The 23188-nt window shown below is 40.4% G+C and overlaps 1 long non-coding RNA gene across 1 annotated transcript in view; it reads left to right on the forward strand.

Moving 5' to 3' along the window:
* Positions 1-18265: 18265 nt before the first annotated feature.
* Positions 18266-23188, forward strand: part of LOC131266293 (uncharacterized) — a 58919-nt gene continuing 53996 nt past the window's right edge. Inside the window, exon 1 of the long non-coding RNA XR_009178366.1 lies at positions 18266-18307. This is a non-coding gene — a long non-coding RNA (uncharacterized LOC131266293). The remainder of the gene's footprint in view (positions 18308-23188) is intronic.

A 23188-nucleotide genomic window follows, 5' to 3' on the forward strand; every position in this document is an offset into this window, starting at 1 on the left:
GGAATGGATTAAACCATTCTATGCTCGGATGCCTAAAAGGTTCAAAAAATAAATCCTCAATGTTTTGACATACTGGTATTGCTCGTCTGGTTTGCATTGTGCTTACTTTTCGTCATTAGTTTAATTCGCTCCATTTACGTATATCAAATTAGCTTAACAAATATTGTTTTCCTTTCTATCGATCATTTCCGTTGTTGATAGTCGATTTCAAATCATCAGTTCATCAAAAAGCGTAAATCAATGCACACCGAATTGTGGCCAGGAATTGGATTGATAATTATACAGGTTGGAAAAGGGGCCATTCGATAGCAATTGATATCTATCGATTCTTATGAGTATCTGATTGAACGACAAACATTGCATAATTATTATCCGGCAGTTGCAAACTCCGTCGGAAATCGAATCGATAAATCAACAAAAAAATACTACGAATCGATACCCTCTAATAACGATGCCTCTGATTGTTGATTTGAATAAACTTAATAAATTTTCGCACCCCATATTAATTTCTCGCTTTCCACCGTCTCCCGATATCGGCATTTGCCGGCCCCGCTTCAGGTGGGTAATTCGAGGAACATTTCAAAACAAAATACCCACACGCACCACCACGGGAAGCATTAGCAACAGTTTCTCGTTCGAAAAAGTGAACTGGTATTTTCCTTTTCCTCGCCCCGCGCGACCGAGTGGGCAAACATTTCATCACCGATGCGTACCGGAAAAGCGGTTATCTCCGATTGGCACTAATGAATATCGAATCGGTTGACTCGGGTCCAATATCCGTACGGAAAACAAAATAAATTATTCTCGCACCGAGTTTCGTGTCTCACCAGTTTCAGAATGCCCTTCCCGAGTTCCACCGGTGGAAGCGTGGTTCGTTTAAAATTGTTTTATTTGGTTTGGTTGTACGGCTGAGTTCTCAATGCTTTGTGCCTCTCTTTTGTTCACCCTCACTTCTCCATAAGAGAGTTTCCGTTTAATAACCTTCCTTTCACTCGTCGTCGTTGAATCGCCAGCGTTTTGGTACAGTGGCCGGATGGAAGATAAATGAACTCTAATTCTACCGCAATCAGACAATGCTTTCGGTGTGAAATGGTTATGAAACTGGTGGTGGCGTTGAGGCTTTTATTTCTCTATGCTCTTCAGCAGAAAACCGATGAGTACCATTTCGTAAAATTGAATTTGAACGAGAAAAAAAAACAATCTTTGCTACATATCGAAGCTGATGCTAAACCAAGTCAACAGTCGGAATTGCATCATCCACATAATTGTTCTTCACATACCAGCAGACGAAGCTATAATTGATTCCGCATTCTAAGTTCAGCTAGGCAACGACTCTCTGCATCGATTTTTTGTTTCAGTCCCACCATAAAGTATGATTTCGTTAGAAGTGAAAACCATTAGCAAATGGAGTTGTTTGCGTCTTACGTTAAAACTAAAATTCAAAATAATCTTCTTATAGATTTTGAGCAGGCAAAAGTTGGTTCCTAATGGAATCAAATGCAATTGTTTCACACCCGTCCTCTAACGTTAGTCTGGAAATGTGATTAGTTAACTCGTTAGAACTTTTTGAAGACACTTTTCCAATAATTTGCTTCTTATCACCAAAACCTACACCTATTCTGGAAGTTTAATTCGTAGATGAAAAATACGTCACCCTGAGCTTCAAATACCATGAGCAAGTAAAATAATTGCTTACCTGCTTAACTAATTCAACCCCCATCATCACTTTGGTACGGTTTGTGTCCGGTACCATTTAGAGCGCATTTTGTGTTGTTGCATTCCGTGAACACTAACTACAAAAAGAATAAAACAAACCAACATTTTAATGGTAGCTTTTCACGGGCACCTGACTTTTCCATGCTCCTGGCATGGGATTTTGTGGGTGCAAAATAACCCATTCGTGCTCGGTAGCTGTGCCGTTTTGGCGTTTTATTTGTATGCGCATCGTGAGGTCAGTGTCGGTCCCAAGGCACGCCGGTCTCAGATGCATTTCACGTACTGCAAATAAAGCGACGACAAAGCATATCAATTAGGACATGCCACTGTGAAATGCTTCCCAAAAGAGAAGCAAAGAGAAGCGAGCCGTTTTGCGAAAGCAATGAGTTCGCCATAAGTAGAAGTTGACCCCAGGTGAAGTAAACGAGACGATGTAGATCTATGCAAAAGTTGCAGTTAGGTCCGTCGGAGGCATTAACATTCCCCGAGGTGTGTGTGCAACGAAACCGCTGTAAATTTTTGGAGTAGCACATAGTGTCACAGCAAGAGCGGTTAGCGACGAACTTCCAGGTATTCGGTACGCGGTATTCAACGGACAAAGGCTCATCATCCTCGCAATGCTTCCGGGAAAGCATTGCATCAACACTTATATAGAGAAGAGAAAAAACATGGAAAGGACTTTACCCACCCTAAACCAAAAAGTGTCTGTCAGTCTTCCTGTACATTATCAACACTTTCACACCGTTCTTCTGACACGAAAGGACTCTGTGTTGGGTAATTTAATTTCAAAAGGTGTTGTTTGTTTACCTCGCATCACACTCTCCTGATGGAACCGTCCGCAAAATCGTGCGGGGGCAACACTTTGTTTCAGGTGTTAGCCTGAACCAAGTCTGTCACTAGCAGAATCCTTGGGTTTCCGCATTAATTACCGCTGAGAGCCCGAGTTTCACACGTTTACATTGTAGTTGAGCTGCTGAAGAAATGTGAAGGTACAGTGTGGTAACCCCTTGCGAAGTAATACTTAAGGAAAAATTATGCATCATGAGCAATGTTCATGCTTATGGTATTTTATTTAGAAAAAGTTTATGCAAAGCAGTGAGCAGAGCCAATGAATATATGAAGTAAAGTTTGTTGGAATAAATTTATGAAAACCGATGAAAAAAGTTTGAGAAACTTTCGAAAATAGATCAACACTTTTCGGGTGAATGATAAGTTCCTTACAAACCATTTGGAAACATAACGATTCACCCAAATCAAACCAACTGTTAGGCTTATCAGGATATCGAACCTTCGTTCAACAAAGTTTGAACTTCGAAAAGGCCCTGAAGCGTCTTGTGGTGGGATAATTTTTCGATTTCATTCTGATAAAATCTGCGCCGGCGGCTATTCTTTCTTGGTTATCTTTTATGCTGCTTGGTATCTTTATAATTTAGCAAGAAAACGTTTGGAGAATTTTATAAACATATTATCATTCACTTATGATATTTTTGATTAAACTTTATTCGTCTATTTTTATGTACAAATTTTAACTCTCCAAGTATTATCAACATTTGAAAACAAACAAACGATTTTCAAGGACCAGTTTTTGAAATTCAAACCGTGATGAACAGAAATTTATTCAATTTTGAAAAATAAGGTGTTGAATAATAAATTGAAGTTCATATAAACCATTTCAATTTTATGTCAAACATTTGATGTTGTAATCGAATAAGTGCATCAGAAAAATTTACACTGTTTGTTTTAAACTGTGGTTCTATTTTTGAGGAAGTTTTTCGAAAGCATTAATAGATCAAACAAAGCAACCCACATGGAGCTACCGTTACTTGAAATCTCCCTAACTATAATTCCAAAATGATCAATGTACTAACGCTACCCATTTTAATTATGCACAATTTGCACCCCACCCTAAACCTCAAGCAGGTTAAACAGATCTCGCTGGTCATGACAAACAACCAAACCCAGCATGAAAGGAATACCGGGTGCATGTTGGGGGGCAACCGCGACTGCTCACATATGCTGGACGTGGAAAGACAGTGACCACACCACCGATGGGAAACAAATACCATTAATAAACCAACAAATCGCCACAAACATTGGGAGACTGTCCGCTTGACTGCATGAAAACTTTCCCACGCTAAACGAGCAAACGCGGGTAGCCACGGTGCAGCATGCCTGCTAACTGGCGAGTAGGAGGGGGGCACATTGCTTCCACCACTATTAACATTTTCCCACCGGGCAATGCTTGGAATCGTTAGTCGAGGGCAAAAGGGCGGATTCCACTAAGGTGGAAAGGAAACGATAGGAAAATCATCCTCGCAGTGCTTCCGCGACGCACTACAAACGTGGTGATAAGGCAAGGGTGACGACACGGTGTGAGTGGATTGTGATGGCAAACGCCCTCGAGCCATCGTTTGGTTGGAAGCATCCTCTAAACTTATCGGAAAGCATAAACTTCGGGTCGGAAGCTTGGTTTTAGCATCAAACATGCACATAATAGATTAACATTGGGCTCGTTCAATTAGCAGGAAGCCAGCCGGAGCAAACAGCATCGGCGCCTGATGAGCAATCACTATCGCTTCTTCGCGTTATCTTTCCATCTCGCTTTCGATTCCCTTTCTGTTTCACTTAAACACACGCACAAACAACCACACCGGGGTTTGGTTTCGATGGGCGATCGTGTTGGTTGATACACGCAGAGGCGTCCCGTACGCACTTGCCATCGTTGCGTTGGCTTGGGCTTTGGCTGATCGGTAAACACTTGTTTTAGGCTCGTCCTTTGTACAAACTCACAAACACAAGTACAACCACATACGCGTGCAACGGGTTTCACCATCGACCATAGCCCTCGTAACGTTCCATCTTTCCAATCAAATGTGTTCCGTACCTTTGTGCAACCCGCAGTGTCCGTGTGACCTATTCACCTGTTCCACTTTCCCACCTACAACGGAGCAGTTGCCGTCGAACCTGAGAGCGAGTGCGGCATCCGAAGCGCGGATACGTCCCCGAGGCAATATTGGATGCTATAAAATGATAATTTCTATGCCCGTGATAAGACTCATCCGGTGCGCTGTGGTTGTGACCGGTTTTTAGCGAGATGCATATCATAGGAGTACGTCGTGTCCTGTTCCAGCTTCAGCCCCCACTTCCGTCACCGTGCCAATGCCGAGCGTCCATACCGACAACGAATTTGAACCACGAAGCCCCGCTTATCGTTCACCGTACGTATGTGCGTATTAACGAGGCCGTACCGGCATTATGCTAGCATATTTGATAACGTTGTTGTGCCGAAACCGAGCACCTACTGGTATGCTTGGGGAAAAAACACCCTCCCAAAGTTCAAGCATTCATTAGGACGAAAGGTGAAATATTTATCTTTAAAGATCAATAAATTTTCATTATCATGCCTTTCGTTGGAAACGCACCATACACTCATTTGTTCAGCGAGTGATGGAACAGCGAGGCCATGAGATTTCATTCTGCCATGAATCGCTACGAGCCACCAGGCGCCTCCATCGCTTGCGGTATCGTGAGAACGTGTTTTCCCGACCACGCCGCAACATCGTAACACAATTATCTTTTATCCATCACTTTTCACCGATTCGATACGAGGATGCATATAGCAGAAGCACTCAAACCGAGCGCTTCTGATGTTGGGAAGGTAGATTCATCATCACGCGTGACATCATGTTTGACATCTCCTGCCGTAGGCTCGAGCACACTGCTTCCATTTTAATTCGATGCGGTAATGACCAAAAGTGATTCAACTGAGCAACATCGTGGGAAACATGGTGTTCAAACTGCTTACCATTGTAGCAATATTTTCGATAACGTAATAAAAAGTTAAAATTCACGTAATTTAACATCGGTTGACATACCTCTTAAATCTTTGCTCCTCGAACTACGAAGTTTTATGCTTTTCATCCTATTTCGGTGGCTAAAATATGTTACTTTACCTTTCATACTAAATTTTTGCAACAACGAATACAACAGTGCAAAATTATACATCAATCATGCAATAGTGAATTCAAATCGTTCCGTGTTTTGCCGTCAACATTAAGCTTTGTTATGTAATACAAAATCATTTTCAAATTATAATCCATCCCGGTAGAAGCCTTCGACAAACTAATCCAATTGTTGAGAGGGATATCTCATACCTTTTTCTCCCATGTGTTTATTCATGTTCGTTGTTACTAATCTCACCGCATCATTGCAACGTTTTGAATCTAGGAAACTTGGAAGCAGTTACGGCGTACACTGTTGCATTATCTCGATATGCTTGGCCATTGTCTTGAGTGCTATTCCTTTCTTTGTTCATTTGTCTACAATATATATCATCAATAATTGATTCCTCGGAAATAATAACAGTTGGAAAGCAAAACGTAACGCGTCATCAGCTAGAAGAGTCATGCCGAGTTTGTGAGGCTTGAGAATCACAACGGCTGAAGAAACCTGCAAAGAATCAGTCATGGGACAATTGGCCATCAGAACCGAACAAGCTGCAGTGCGGTGAAGCTGCAGAAATTGACATTCCAGCCTGTCAGCGGCAGATCCAACCGCAGCAGAGGAACCGTGCCAGATGCACATAAATCTTTCCCAATCCCAGAAGACCTCACGGATGAAAGGGCTTCATAATCGCAGCGCCGTCGTAGGTCACCGAGACGCTATATTGCTGGTCGAAAACACGGGACTGAAGGCGACGAAGGTATTGTCGCCCATCTGAAATCGAAACTATTCAACAGCTGCAGCTACATGACAGGTGGTGCAGTGGAACTGACTCCATGTCAATCTCTCGTACGATTAGTAAAACTTTCTACTACATTTGTCGCTTGATGTCGTTGTTGACGATGTTGAAACAGAAATATGTTTATTGCCATGTACAGAACAATGAAAGTATCAGCATTCTGCAATATGATTGCACGCAATAGGAAAATGACGACACGCACACCATTCGTGTTTTTACGTTCCAATTTCAATTCGACCCTTCGTCTTGCATTTTATAATTAAGTAACAAATCATTCACCCCGAAAATGAACCCGACCGTCTCTGGGCAAAGTTGACCTTCCGTCTGAGCTGAGTCACCGTAAGTTCAAACAGCATAAATTACATCAAGTGAACCTTCCGTTGGTGCAAACACATGCGCTAGTACGGCGTCCAGCTTTTTGTCTCCGATTGTGGTGCGGCAGAGTGGAATGAAAACGCACGCCAGTTCGATAAATTACCCTGCGTAGCGAAAGAAGGAGCAACAAAAGGGAGAACCGAAAAACATTAAAAACTACAACACAGAAACCATTAACAGTGACCCTGTCCCCCGGTCAATGTACGAGGAATTTCATCAACTTGTGTAAAGTGACGCAAAAAAATGGTGTTTTCTAATGGTTGCACAATTCATTCCGCAAGCTGTGAAGGGATGTGAGAAGATAAAATATTTGATCAATTAGCCCGTTCCGTTGTCCCACCGTAAAAAGGTTCCCACCAACCTACCGGTTGAAAGTATCTCAAAAACAACGCCAAAACAAAAGGATACTTATAATTAATGTGGAAAAGAATGCTGAGTTTTGGTTAATGTTGGTGTTGTTCGTGAAACAATTTAATGGTCACCCACGATCAAGGATTCATGCCATTCATTTCGAGTATTCGAGGTAGAAATTATCTTTTAAAATGCCATTAACGGATGGCACACCGCGAGTCATGTAGCTGTTTATAAGGTTAATAAAAGAAAATAAAACTCCATTTGTATTGCTCACAAACATGATCAAAGTTGTTATGCCAAGACTCACTTTTGACATGGCAAATATTTTCAATTAAACATTCAATTACCAATACAAAATATTGCAACAAAAAACAAAATCATACACGTGTGCCATAAACTTATAGTAAGCTCGAAGCATCGTTCCCCGTATCACTGTAAAATCAAAGTTAATTGTAATTAAATTAGGATGGAAAGATAATTAATTATCCGTTCAACTTACCCCATCTATATCATTTTGAATTAATTGAGTTCAATAAAAATCGGAAGTAAACCAACCTTATTTGACAAATAAACTTCAGTACAAAATTGATTTCATCCCCGGTCGATATGATTAAAGCGTTTCGCAGAACGTAAATTTACTTTCATACGGTATGGTTCTGTCATATCAGATTAATCTTTGCCGAAAACTGCAAACATGTTCACATTGCATTACACGGTTGATGTATTGTAATGGATTGCATTCCATTTGGTCGTTGACCGAGAAATCGAACGAAAAACAAATATTGATTCGCTCTCGTCGTAGATTATTGATAGTTTTGGTTGGCCTTTGAAGTTTTTTGATGTTGATCCGTTATCATTGAAGCAAAAAAGTTGGAAAATTGAATGAAATTTAAATTGCTATTCATAAAACAAACAATGACTGGAAAGTGCATTCAATACACATAAATAATTCATAACATTCATTACTGTCTAGAAATGTAATCGGTTCGGTAAATGAAATTAGCCCATAAACATAGGATTTTATTTTTTCTACAGCTGGCAGAGTTTCTAAGTGCGGCATACGATGATTTTCGTGCTTGGTTTGTCCAACTTTATAGGGATATACTGGTCATAACGCATTTGCCGTGAAATGACGTATAGTGCCCCAACAGGTGCTCAAACACAATTTCTTGCTGAGCCAAACTTTTCCTTTTTGTTCGGATGATTGTTCATTCGTTAAAGATATTTCCTGGTCGCACAATCTGAGTGCTGAAATTGACACAGCACAGCCAGTGGTACTGATCAGGATGCTTGTCTTGTCCATGGTAGAAGCCTCGGTAGCCCTCGGGCATGATGCTTCCACATGTGTAAGTACTCATCTTCGAGTTACATTCCGTAAGGCGATGGACTGCTCCTATGAAGGAAGGGTGCTTGGAACGCGAAATAAATCATCCAATCGATCACTATCTGAATACGATTTGCTCATATAACCACCGTTAGCTTCCGTCGCTGCTGTACCGTTCCTCAATAATTTTACCGTCACCGGAAAACATCATTTGCATCTCGCATTGGATTGGTACAAACGACAACGCGTACGGACCGTCCAGGATATTGGCGTCACAAACCAAAACCGAATGGACGTAGTCATCCCGGACGCGAAGATTCGACTGCATCGTAACTCCGCCGTGTACCAACCGGCACCCGTCGTGGTCCGCTCACAAAAAGAGCACTTCTAGGAGCTCGGATCGGATCAGCAGTTCTTAGTCTGCCAGGAATGCAGCATGTCAGCCACGGGGTGGTAAACCGAGCAGAATAGCTTCAGGTACCATTTCGACAGGCTTCCCACATCACTACTCTACGTCATAAGCTCTAAGTTGGCATTTGTTTGAAACAAGAAGGAGAGAGTGGAAGAGAGTGAATCACGACAGAGAACCTTAAATTAATTAGCACATGACAAAAGCGAGCATGTTTGGTTTGAATTTGCCAATCGCACTTCTAACGTTAGGTTTTGTTGACAGAATAATGCTCTTACGAAATAAACTGATTACACCTCTTTGAACGATGGCTTCCAGATACGATTTACGCAAAAAGGCCTCCTTTTTCACGTAATTTGAACAGGTTGTTCCCAAACTTTTGTTGGTGTTCTTTTATCAGAATGTTTCTACTAACGTTAATTTCGAATCACATGTGGCAAGTTCGAAAATGAAAACAACCATGCAGCTTTGCAGTCAAAATGGAAAATACAATGGGCCCAAGGGAAAAACTTAATACCATAAAACATAAAAATTATTACTCGCTAGTGACAGAAGCGATAGAAAGATTGATACTGAATCGGGAATCAAGAAAAGTGATGAAAGAAACTTGATGTCCAATTCTAAAATGGCTCCGATATATGTTTAATTTATATTACTCAGTTAACACACAGTAGGACATCAACTGGCGTCAAGTTTTTATGATTGGCTACCCCTGCACTGGTTTATGAGGAGAGTTGGACTTCTAAAGATTCAGCTTTTGCGCTCTTATTATCTCCGTCTTTGCCTGCCGAATGACACCGATCTGCCGATCTCATCCACGCGGGTTACTGATGCGCACGGCCAGGTCACTCAGCTTTTCCACCTGCTACCACGCGTAATCCTCCAGCCGCGGCGTCTGCACGATGGCGCTTCGCACGAACCGCCCGTACATCCGGCCGGCCCTGGACACCGTTGTGCAGCGATGGTCCCGGTGCAACAGCGTGCTGCACTCGCCGCAGATCACCTGATGGCAGGTGGTGCAGAAGAGTTTTAATTGCTGTTCCGGATGCATCGGACATTTAATCGACTCGTACGGGTCGGGTGCAACTAAGCCTCAGCCTCTCGCCAACCCCGAGTCGGACGATGCCATGCGAAGCTGTGCTGCGCTGCCGTTTGTGGGCTTCTTTGCAACAGTTGTACAATTGCAGCGCAAACGTTTTCAGGACACGGTCGCCTGGTGAATCCGAGGTTTCGGGAATAAAATCCACGCAATGTCAATGCAATTCTCGATTCAGAATTTTTTTCACAAGTTGGTTTTTGCGCAGATCGGTTAATCGGTTTTCCCATTGCAGCGGAAAGAGGCGGATAGAGCGCAAGAAGGATAACGGTAAAATCGAATTAGTTTTTCTACACGCTCTGAACTGGGAAAACTCTAGCATGAACAAAACACTGTTGCTCACTCCAAGCACTAATAAAACTAAAAAAGAAATCAAAACCGGTATCTAAAACACGTGACCGGAAAGAGGTGTGAAACTGAAATAAAAATCCCCTTTTTTCCGAGCTGTGTGGTGTGGAGATGGCTTCGCGGTTGTACGGTTTCCTATCGTTGACCACGTTATGGTGGTTGATCGCTATCCGACCGATAGAATTGGATTGCCTGTGAAATGATGATGAAAGATTAGTGGTTTAGAAAATAAAATCAACCACTGGTGGAGGGCAATGCATATATTAATAGATATTTTCTCGTTTTTCCGTTCTAGCGACACTTCAAAATATGTTTTGCGACACGAAAAAACAAGACGAAGTGGTGCATTAGGAAGCGTTATCAAAAGTAGCATCCTTTATTATATTCACTTATCACTGTTGGTAAAAAGTTAACACTGAAGTATACCTAAAAGCTTGTTTGTTTTTTATCAACCACTATTATTATAAAAAGTGAAGAACTAATGGTATGAAGTTATAACTATACCTACTCGACATGCAATAACATCGTTATGAAACCATACAGCAGTATATCTAATTACATGATTCTCAATCAAAATAACTGCATATGACAAAGATGTATATAATAAACAAAGCTGTAACAGAAAATAACATATACACTGTAACAACGATATGTTCTGAAAAAACACCTCGCTCACACTCATATAGAATGCCCGGCAGTACATTGAGGAACTCATTTTACCAAACATTGGGTGGAGTACGAGTAAAAAAGGTATCAAAAAGAATCAACCAATTGCTTTTATATAAACTTGAAGAGTTCCACCAAACAGCAAGGTAGTCGATGGTAAAAGTTTTCGGAGCAAAAAGTGAATAAAAGAACTAGAATGTGTTGAATGATAAATGTCAAAACTTTGTATCACTTTCCAATCCAATCCAATCCTGATGTTTTCGCTTCACATGCCGAGTGCACCTTTTCTCTCGCCGGCTCGAAACCACCATCCGATTTCCTCACCCAAACAAGGTGTAAAACTGATATCGTAGCAAAAAGGTGAGCACCGTTTCCACCACAGCTTAACTCACCGTAACGTCGTTGGAGCATAACTCACATCGAACCGACCACCATCGTGGGTGGGCAAAGTTGGACGATTTACCGTGTTGGAAAATGATGTTCTCGATTTACCTCGCCAGCACAAAGTGACTGACTTCACACGGTCCAACCAGCAGCTTCCTTGGCTGCTTTCAGGTGAGACAGATGAGAAGTATTTTTTATCATCGTACATTACGTGGGCCTTTACTTTATCCGGGGCATCCTGAAATGGGACCGGAGGGGGTAGGGAATAAGAAAAACAGCACAAACATCGATTCACGACGAACACAACCGTGAGACAGAACGTATGCGTGGGGACATACGATGATCATCGTAGGAATGTGTTGCCAAAAATATGCTTTATAAGGATGCACCTTGGAAACCAGGTGACACCTGCCATTTGGAATGCACGTGGCAGAAACATGCTTTGAGGAATGGTTTTTATTTTTTATTTTTTAAATCTAAGGGTAACCATTTATATGTGAAATTGATCCCTCAAAAATCCAGTGTAAACTGATAATATTATTTTCATAGGTTTTTTTTTTAATTTTTCGTTGCTAGTGTTACGACGTTTCCTGCTATTTGAACTAATCTCCACTTAACCGGACTGTTCATTGGACGAGCGAAAATCTGTTACGTTTGGCTAGAAGGCCCTTTGTAACATCAGAGAAAAGGTTTGTTGCCAAAGTACTCAAAGTGCGAGCCAAAATTAGGGTTGGCGTGAACGTACCTTCTCACTGGTCCTCATGGGTGCGCGCAAACTGCTTTTTTTTTGCGGGAGCTCAATCTCAAACTGAGCTCTACCGGTCCCAAATAAAACGCTCATTGAATGTATTTCCTATAAGTTTTGACTTGAAATCAATTTTAGCGTCCCAATCACGAAAGCACTAACGCTGAGTAAGTGCTCAGACAATTGACAGTTTTTAGACATTACTCAATTTGGAGGATCACTGGGAATAGGAAAGTAGTAGTTTCAGTAACACAAAGACTTTGCAACTCTGTCAAGGAATGCTTTGACAGAGGTTTCATCCTTGGCTGCATTTGTTCAGTTTATAACGTAAACTACCATGCGCCTCCATTGGACCTTCACTATCTTCTTAAAATAAAATATATATATTTTTGCACTGCAAAAAAAAGATATATATATATATATATTTTGTAGTACACTTAAGCAAGGCACAATGAAAAAGTCTGGTACAGATCGATAAACTTCATCTTCACGAGGCAGACGAAACTTAAAACAAATCGGGTGACCGACAGCTCATTTCCTCCGCTGTTGAATTTTGGAAGAGAATAAAAGAGTTGGAACGAGGATAATCTCACCAGTCGAAACTGGTTTCTCAATGCATCCACGGAGTAAGCGGTCGTGATTTTGCAGACAGAAAAAAAAACACTGCACGAATCTACTGAACCCGGCAGAGAATTGTGCACCTGAGGGACTTGATAGGCCGGATTGAACTACTACTAAACATTCAAATTTAATGACCACCTCGGATGCGAGAGATAGAACCACCTGTTCCGGTGAGTCGAAGTGGTTATGATTGCATATCCTTCTTGGCTGTTGTTTCCACACCAGACAGCAATTTTAGAGGGCCGCTTGAGCCATGTTTTGCCGGTTACGATAACGGACAAGAAATCAGTTACATTAATGTCTTAATATAACTTCCGTGTACTCATTACAAGCGAGGCTTATTCCGTCGCTTGGTTCACTGCAATACGAGTTGATGGGGAATAAAAATGATGGTGCACACCATGTGGGCTGGTGATTAAATAGATGCTATTTTTATTCTACCATAAAACCGGAGATCTATGGTGATTGATTCCAAGTGACCACGATGGCTAGGCTAACGCAGGGACATATCTCATAAATAGATTTTGACGATACAGCCCATTGATATTTTGAATATGAAATGCCCATCTACAGAGAAATGGTACGATTTTTATATCAATTTAAAAAAATCTGTTTCTACTTTTAAAGGCTTAGCTACTTTTTGGTACTAACCTGTTCATATTACACCATATCAAGAGTTGTATACAGTTTTTGATGAACTGAAATCGCGACGTGTAAATATTCTCTGAGCCAAAGATAAAACCTGGACATTTATACTTTATACCACAGTATTCCTCCTAAAAAACGATCAGGATATAATATCTGTCATCGTCGTTGAAAGATGAATCATTGTCCTTTCACTACATTATGAAACCCATAACTTAAATCCATCACGCTGCCAACAAACAACGAGGAAGCCGAATTAAAATGAATCTCCCGATTCGAGGGGCAGGACAAAGAGCATGTTGCGAAGGGCGGAAATAAAAGAGTAGCCAAATTTCTCATTCACCATTGTTCCGATAACGAATGACTACGAGATGAAGCAAATTATGTCATACGGAAGAATACGCTTGGAATGGCAAACTAGTGGAGCATTTTTCTACGGCTCGGGGAAATGGAATGAGTACCTCGTTTGCCTTTCCATTTCCGCTCGTGCAGCTACCAAATGATACGCCATGATTGCTTCGTATGCTAACAAAAAAACCCGCGATAGCTACCCGGATTCTGGCCAGAATCTTTCCTAGCTCAGAAAGTGTTTGGCGCTCAGTGGTGGACGTTTTTTATCCTCGTCGTACCTTTTTAAAATGTTACGATGACAATGTTGCGATTCTATCGAATAGATTGAATTGGACAACCTTTGCTTCTCGTTTCACGCCGTAAGCTCTGGTCGAACCCATTGGACATGGAATTAAATTGCAACTTAGGTGTCTCAATACTATGTGCTTTGCATTACGACGGAGAAGAACTGATCATTGTCCAAGCAGCTCCGTTCTTGAAATTTTGGTTTTCAAATTAATTGAAATTGTTTTGACATCAGCGTTAAGACTGCTTCAAATGCTGCATAACGTTTAAGTAATTTTGGAAGCTAATACGGCCTTATAAGTATTCGATTTGCTTTATAATAGGCGCAGATTACTTTTCTCAGTTTTGTTTTATGAACCAAACAATTTTTTTTTTAGTTTTTGATAAGTCGCTTAAGGAATAAAAAAAAGTCATAAAGAACTTTTGTTAATGGAGGCGCATGGTACTTTAGTCGCCTGGTGTTTTATTTAAGCTGTGTAGAATAACTTTGAGGAACGTTAACATTTGGACGTCCCTCTAATTTTTCAATATTTTCTTCAAACCAATTTCTTTAATTAAATTTTTATTCTGAGTAATTTTCACTTGTTCTGTTCCTTCCATTGAAGGAAACACAATAATTCTTTCTAAAGTTAGATGAGTTGGACCTTTGTAGAACCATAAATTAGGCTAGTTAAACCAATCTCTCATTTATCCTAACTCCCCCTTGCTAGACGAGTTCCCCAATGAATGGCTTCTTCCTTTGTTGCTGTATTCCTTGGTACAACCGATAAGTTTTTGAAAACAAAAAATGTGAATTTTGATTGAAACGATTCAGCTTGGTCAATTCCTGGAGGTTTTTGGAACACTGTTCCAATTGATTACACGAGACATCTATATGATTACTATTTTTTGTAAATAATGTAAATAATTGTTTATTTATTTGCTAATTATTTCGGTCGACTTGAGTATCGTTTCTGACGCGTTATGTGGCTTTTGATTAGAAAACCCACCGAATTTTTCCCCACTTGCTGCTAGTGTGTTTGTTTGGTATCACTCTATTTGAACTTCCATGAGCTTCCAGGGCATTGCTATACGGATGTCCCACAGGCCACTGTGTAGTATGATCGCGTTTGTGCTCTAATATTATGATGGACCAACAGAGTTGGCCTCAACACCATCCTCAATTCTCCCACGTCAAGACATTTAATCTGTTCTGGCTGTGTTCCAGTTCGTCGTAATGTCAATATGTGATGATATTGCCAACTACCGACACCGCGACAATGGACTTTTGGCAACCGGTTAGCCAGAAAATATCATACTTGCACGCTATCCTGCAGTCGATCCACGAGCGTAATTCATTTCGAGATTGATGTTTGATATGGCCGCTTCCCTAAACATTGACTCAGTGCTCGATGACATGGCGGGACACTTGACCATTCCAGCCATTGACGGTCGCCATGCTTACGGTTGATGAAAGAGGCATATGGGGAAATGGAGGACAAAATTTAACCCAGAACGAGCCGAACCGTCACGGTGGCTTACTGTCACAAATAAAGACCAGCTTAAACATATCGCTTAAATGTCTATTTAAAAACAATATTCTAGGAGGTATAAGAGTGATAAATTAATTTAACAGTGTTACAGCGATGTTATGTTTACAATATTTATTTGAACACATCTGTCATTAAGATTCAAATCAAACACGTTGTTACGATGTACACAACGACATACGACGGAAAAGGTAAGAATTCTTTGGCCTTGCCATTTTCTAAGGAAAAGGCATTTTAGCACAAATTTTGGCCAACCAGAGAATATTTTTTTATGAGAATTCACAAATTTTAAGCTTTGAGCATAATTAATTAAGTAGACTGATAATGTCCGATGGTCCCAGTAAATAAATAAACAAATAAACAAAATGGAAAACGTAACAAACACCAACGAGCTTCTATTACTTGAAACTAAGTTATTCCGTTCTATTATTGTGTCGAAACTAAGTTATTGTTCTATTTCCTGTTCAACACTTCTCGGTCAGCATTCTTCTTCCCATAACATCTCGAACATAATCCTTAACTTGTTTGCTGTCAAGATTTCAACATTATCGCAAACGACACAAACAAATTGGTTCTCGTTTCGAATTCATGCAATTGCAATTGAGATTGAACGAATATTCTTATTATCAGTTCGTTTGACTTATTGAGTTTAATGACACTCGGCACTTTAAAAGATGTTTCCTTTTGGGCGCCTCAGTAGGCAACCCAGAAATGTTGAGCTGTTGGTATTGTTACAATTTCGTTCAGCTTTTCTTCAAAAACCGTTTTCTTTGTCCCCATTACGCAACATAATGAAGATAACGGACATACGGACGGCAGTTTGGGTTTAACGAGCCATGTCGAGCATCAAACTTCGATGAGAAAAATTGACTGCGATCCGATACAATATGATTGTACTAAAATCAATTAGCAGCAAAACAAGCCAACAGGAAATGTTCAAAGAACTGTAGAAAGTAAAATAGTCCAACCCCATTTTCCTCCGTTTTGGTTCAAGCTTCAGGGGAACCTTAAAATCATGATCATGCGAACGACATGTTCACATAAAAATTTTCGATGTTAAATTTGAAAAATGCAAACAACTCTTTGTGTTTCCACAGCACCGGTCCATAGCCAAATGAAGGTGGTCAGAAAAGTCTAATTTTTTTACCAAACCCTGCCTTTCCCCTCAATCCACTACAGTGAAATTGGGCCCGAGTTGGATATAATTCGCAAGAAACACCGGTCAAATTGATGTACGCTTTCAATGATGTTTTTCACATCAAGGAATGTCTTCAGCATTAGATGGTCCTTCATGGTTTTGTTTGGAGTGATGCAAAATTCAGCAGATGATAACCAAGGGATAGGGTACGAGAAAATTTTTGTGCTTGAAAAACATTTCATTTAACGTATCTGTAGTTCAATGAACGTGAATTATTCAATCTTCTGGTCAATGCACACTTTCAATTGAAAATCATTGTGGTTACCCGTGTTACGTACTGAAAACACACAGAAAAAATTCAGGGGTATATCAAATCAACAATGTGCTGTAACATGGGAACCTTATTGCCACATTACAGCCACTTTTCTTCGCAATTTCTTCGCTAATGTCATTACTGTAGTCCAGTGAAAACCACCTCACATAAGATCCGTAAGTAGAAGCGTGCATTTTCCTACGAAACTACCGTTGGACCCTCAAGTAATTACAACAATTAAATCTATTAAATCCTTCGAAGACTCGAGAAGGATCTTACCAAACTGTTTGGTTTTCTAAGTGAGAAATAAAAATTTAAAAAAAAGTCTTTTACGCAGTGCGTCCTTTTATATTCATGCATTTGTTTTCCACTCCCTTTGATGCACCTTAGTTTCAAATTTGGGAGGATCTTTGATCATCCAGCTTAGGTTTGCCAGCTATGTTGTGCGCGGGTATTTAGAATACAAGCTCATATAACTCCAATTTTGCTTTTGCCAATCGTTCCGCTCTTTTTGTAGGCACAATGTTAGAAATAGCTGTTCCGGTCACTGGATACAAACTGTGTCTTTTCATGTTACTGTTGTTAATCCAGTGTGGCGCCAAAGAGAACCATCATCAGATCATCAGCAATCAAATTTGGGTGGGGGGATTGTGCTTTCCTCGAAAGCTTCCGGTCCTTTTGCAATCGATGTCTTGAGTGCGCCTGCGTAGACGTTCATCAACCGAAGCCACAGAATCTGGTTCGAAAATTTGTGCTTTTCGCGAAGAAATGCTTTCCTCACAGCCTTCGGAGCTTTCTATGCATGCAATCATACAAGTGTGCAACGCTTACGGTGATTGTTTTTCGTGCTTTTCGGAAGCGTAGGGTTCATCGGAACGCTTGTGGTATCGTTTATCAGAACGGGACCACCCAAACCGCTATAGATCGATCGCTTTCACCCGTCAGTATCTCCATGGCCACGCTTGGGATACGTTTTATATTTGGTGATTTCTTTCCCTGGACGTGTTTTTATTTTGTTCAAGAAGTGAAGTGAGTATCGCGAGATACGCGTGTTGGATTGCTTAGTAACATCTCGTGTTTGTATCTGTTCCAAGTACGAGGGGTGGTACTTCCACCCGGAGCGTAACCTTGGCCTCGTCGGTTTGAATCAGTTCACGTGAAAATGGTTGAGTGATGTGAAGGAATAATCGCAACGGGTTACAGAGGAGATAACAAAACAAACAGGAAGAGAGAGTTTTCGTCATTATCTCCAAGGACATCCAACCAGGTATGAATGTAGTTGAGTAGCAGAAAGATTTATTTTCCTCCTACCGTTAGTGCAACATCCTCGTGAAGATATCCTGATACAGATAAAAGGAAAAGCAAATACCACAATGTTTTCATTGAACAATTACAACCAACTGTCTCATCTTATTTTAATGGATAGCAAAGAAACCTATTACATCCTTCCACATTTTTACTTTTTGTGTTGTTTTCGCTGGGAACAGGAATCCTAGTTCACCCGTAAAAGGTGGAAAATTACAACTGATTCCACGAAACGGAGTAGCAAAACAAAACACAATATCGGTGAAAGAAAGTTTCTTAACCGAACCTAAAACCAAGCTTCCAACGTTGAGCTGAGAAACACAATAACTTTTTTGGAAAATATCTGCAACAAGACCTATATGGCAATTGTGTAGAGATGAAATACCAGGTTCAATCTTTTTTAGGAGGAGAAGAGTAAAGATTGCATTTTGTTATCAATTCTGTATTTTTGATCCGGTACTTAAGATAAGTAACGGATACTGCCACAAATGTGTCGCTACATCAAATTTTCCAACGAAAAACTCCTCCGAAGGTTCAGTTATTAAGAGCAGAACGAAAGACTATCTTTTGCTATCAACATACTAGTCACTTCCTTCCGACAAGCGTGCTTTTAACCGTGTCCGAACAGCATTACTTCTCTTTCATCACGTTGAAGCGAATTATCAACAAATTCTACATAATCATATGATCAATCCATTGGCAATAGGTGTGTCAAAATTGTGGGCAAGGTAAAAACGAATTTCGTAACCCCCTCGAAGATTGTAACAAGCCAACGGTTAGCTAGACTGGTGCTGGAAAGGTAAGATAGAAATACACTGGAGAAACGTACTTACCCGCGAGTTTTGAACTAAACTTGCGTCATAAGAACTACATTACCGTGCATAAAATAGCGTGCTTGAGTACCGATTCCCCTCAGATACAGTACTTCTGAAAGGAGTAGGAGTAGGAGTAGGAGTACAATGTGGAAAATTTACGGTAACGTAACTTCCGGAAAAGCTGCACTGGTGTAGCCGGACTAATGTCCCATGGAAAACAGGAATTTCTAGAATAATGAAAAATAAAAGTCTCTCTGTTTCTTCCTACCTTTATTTCTTCCGTTGTGTCGAAGTTTTGCGTCGAAAGAGAAGCTCAGGTTCGTTAGTTGCTCGACTCCTCCGATGTATCCAACATTTTCCCAGTAGCACTTAGGATCGGTTTGTGTTTCGTTTTGTAAAACCAAACAAAGTAAACTTTGCATGTTATAAATAGTTCACCGAAAAATCTCTTGAGATTGTGACTAGTATACCATGAGAAGTCTTCATTTCTCGGAGGCAAATTGAAACCTCCTTTATTCACTCTGCCTTCAGCAATTTAACTAAAACTTTTCCACCTAAAGTTGATAGCAACTACTGCATTGATTATTTAGAAAATGTATTGGTTTCTGATTGAGAATAAAGTTAAGTGCATGAAGGCATCTTATCTTTGGAAGCCGAAGCAATGCAACTTGTGTTTGTACACCAGTGTGCATGTGAGATTGATAACCTTAGCTTTGAGTGTGAAATAAAGGGTTTTTGAAGACTTCTGTGCTCAAAATCTTTTAAATTTTGATAAAAAAAAACTTCACGAAGAAATGAGCCACTAGAAAATATATTGCATTGAAAAATCATTGTAAATGTCTAGGCGGTTTTACCGTTCTTTTACAAACAGTATTGCAATTTGGTTCAATAAAAGTATGCAAGTTATTGACTTTTTTATTGCATTGTCCTCAATCGACGTTTGTCATACGATTCTTTCGCTTTAATTTTACATAATATCTATTCTCTTTGCAGAGTTGTTTCTAGTCTTATGAGAATACCTTACCGTTGGAATTTGATATAAATACCCTTGCTACGCCCGTGTGCAGATTGAGAATCATAAAGCTTTGTCATTGTTTGAGCCACTCTTAACGCGATCGCCATTCAAAGAAACGAACTCGTCGGCTGCAAACAGATTATGCATCCAGCAGAAACTGGGTTAGCAATGGTATGAGGGGTTTCGTTTCATTAGCAAATCCTTCTATTGAAAGTTACGTGTGACGGATCGTGAAACCGTAGCTTATATAGGACTATCGCAAATAGAAAGATACAAAAACACGGACATCAGAATGACCAAATACTGGATGCGACAAAGCACATCTACCTTCGGGAAAGGAACAATCGCTTCACTTAACCTCCTTTTTTGGCACATACTCTAACAGAACACAACAGATAATTAATCATCCAAAACAAGTGACTAGAGGTTAAAAGGGAATGATAATACAAATATTGTCAAAACCAGACGCATACGGCCGTTGGCAGCTGAAATCGAAATGACAAGAACTGGCATATAGCTTCCGGTCACAAATACTAATGCTGTATAGAGAAGGAAGGGGGAACGGCTATGCAGAAAATTATCTTCTTCTTTTCTCTACAAGCTTCGAAACAGAAAGAATAATCTCTTTTTGAGTGAATTTACCAACAATCATCAACCATTGTCTAGAAAAAGAAAATTATCTAGAAAAATCAACTTAATCCAATAAATCTGGAGTGTTTGGTTGAAACAATTAAGTTTTGAAACACATATCGTTTTTCTTTTTTAAAATTTGTCGAAAAGAATTTAATAATATTCTGCAATTTTTCACAATATACATAAAGCGAAAATACAAATCGATCTTCTTAAACAACTATAAACTAAATAGTAACGATTTTTACTTTAATTTGTCAATTCCTCACACCGGTTCTGGACCATTTCATCAATCTCACGCTCTTGAACATCTAACTCATCGCTACCAAAACCGCAATGAAACCGTTTTACCCCATCCTGGTCAACCAAGCTGTCGAGGCAACCAACACGTCACTAGCAACAGCTGAGTTAAGCTTCGTCATTTGAACCCGTTTCAAAATATGTTGAAATTAACTCGCAACGAAAGTGCAATTTCATTGTAGCCTACGCTTCAATGGAGGCGCATGGTCTTTCTTGCCTGAATGGAGTCGCATGGTCTTTCTTGGGATTTCTGCAATCTTCATACCCATTCCTCTTTACTCTCTTTACCCAATGTAACACTCTTGGGGACATTTTAGCAAACGCGTGGAGAGTTTCACTGGGCGCCGACTATTTTCTTCGAAATCTAAAACCAACGACAACTGCAACATGGGTATCTATATTTCCTTACTTCTAAGCAACACAAATTCTAGATTTGTTTTTTTGCCAGTGACAGCCTTTGCTATCACTAAGGTTGGGGAGTAATTAAAACATTTCTACATTCAACGGATGCTTCATTCAACCGGCGAAAGGAAAAATCAAACCAGTAAACATCTCAACCAACATCCTACAATCACCACTCTCTGACAGTTAAAAATATAAAATCATGCTCCTCCTCCATCGTCCGTTTACGGATGAACGGAAATAGCATGAATTAACGTGCATATCAATCTTCAAGCCAGGCATTGCCTATTTCCGTTCGGTAAACTGTGATTTCTCGTTCCGACGAAAGACGCTTCTGGTTTCTGGTTGCCAAAGATCGACCAGCCTCGTACCCAGTAAAGCGAGACGCTTTTTGTTGGTACGCACGTAACACAACGCGACGCAACGTGATACTGAATAACAACACCAAAGACTCCGCCACTAATAAGCAAACAGATTAAAATGATTTCATTTGCGAATAATTGCTTTTTCTTGATTGCTTTTCTTGCTCTACATACCGCGCAGAAGGCACGGGGAAAGAGCACATCGGGAAAATCGAGCAACCAGTGTGAAAAGTAAGGCATCACTGGGGGTGTTGATTTCACCCCGAGAATACCAGCTACATTTTCGGTGCGAAGAAATTAAGCGTGAAACTTTTCTAATGAAATAAAAACACGGTGTTTTTTCGTGCGTTCTCTGCCGCGATCATCCTGAAGCATGGTTAAGACAGTGGATCTGTTGACTGTAAAAGATACCTTCTGTTTTGCCAATAGAAACTGGTTCTTTTCAACGCATCCTGCAAACCTTCCTGCTCGAGTGCTCATGCTAAGTCTGGTTTGCTCCTTTTTTCCTTTCGAATCCGTTCTGCTTCTGACAATCGCTATGTGTGAAGAACAACCGTGCGTTGCTGGTCCATCAGCTTTCGGATGGTGTTGCTCTGGGTTGGCCCCGTAGGATAATAAAATGTGCAACAATATTGGGTCCTGCCCTAAGCAATGCTGATCCTTGGCGTGGAGTAGCACAAAGGTCAGCCGTTTAGTTTGTGGCAACCGATAAATAACACGGACAAGGGCTGGAACTTGTGTTTAATTTTTCCCCTTTATCCCTTGGGGGCGTGAAAAAGGAACCCTTCATGGTGATGGCAGCGTTTGACGGCCGGACAAAAGCTTAATCTTCGACGTTGAAGGCAAAGCAAAAAGGAAAAACAAGAAAAGGATAGCGAAGTACTCACTTCAACGTTCTTCCTCGTTCGGCAAAAGTCCTGAACAAAACAAGCATCACGATTTTATGCTTTACTCCATAAAAAATCACTCTATGCCTTCGGCGCCTGCGGTCGATCTCTAAAATACGTAAATAGTCCAACATCAAAGCAAACGAAACCAGTTGTAAGTGGATGGTAGTCTTTGGAATTATTCTTTAAAGGAGGGAAAAAGAAATCAACAGAAGGTTTTTTTCGAGGGTAGAAGTTTCTTATTCAATTAGGTGCCGTTTTTTTCGTGTAAAAGAAGCTAAATTGAGATAATTTTATTTCAACAGATCAACTGCATTCCGTTTATCATCCGTTGTGAAGTGTGTGAAAACCCATCACAGATTGCTAATGGCACAAAGGTCTCACACAATAAGAAGTATAAGATTTCAATTCACGATTAGCATAGTAAGGTTC

Source organism: Anopheles coustani, chromosome 2 (genome assembly GCF_943734705.1).
Source record: "Anopheles coustani chromosome 2, idAnoCousDA_361_x.2, whole genome shotgun sequence".
Lineage (NCBI taxonomy): Eukaryota > Metazoa > Arthropoda > Insecta > Diptera > Culicidae > Anopheles > Anopheles coustani.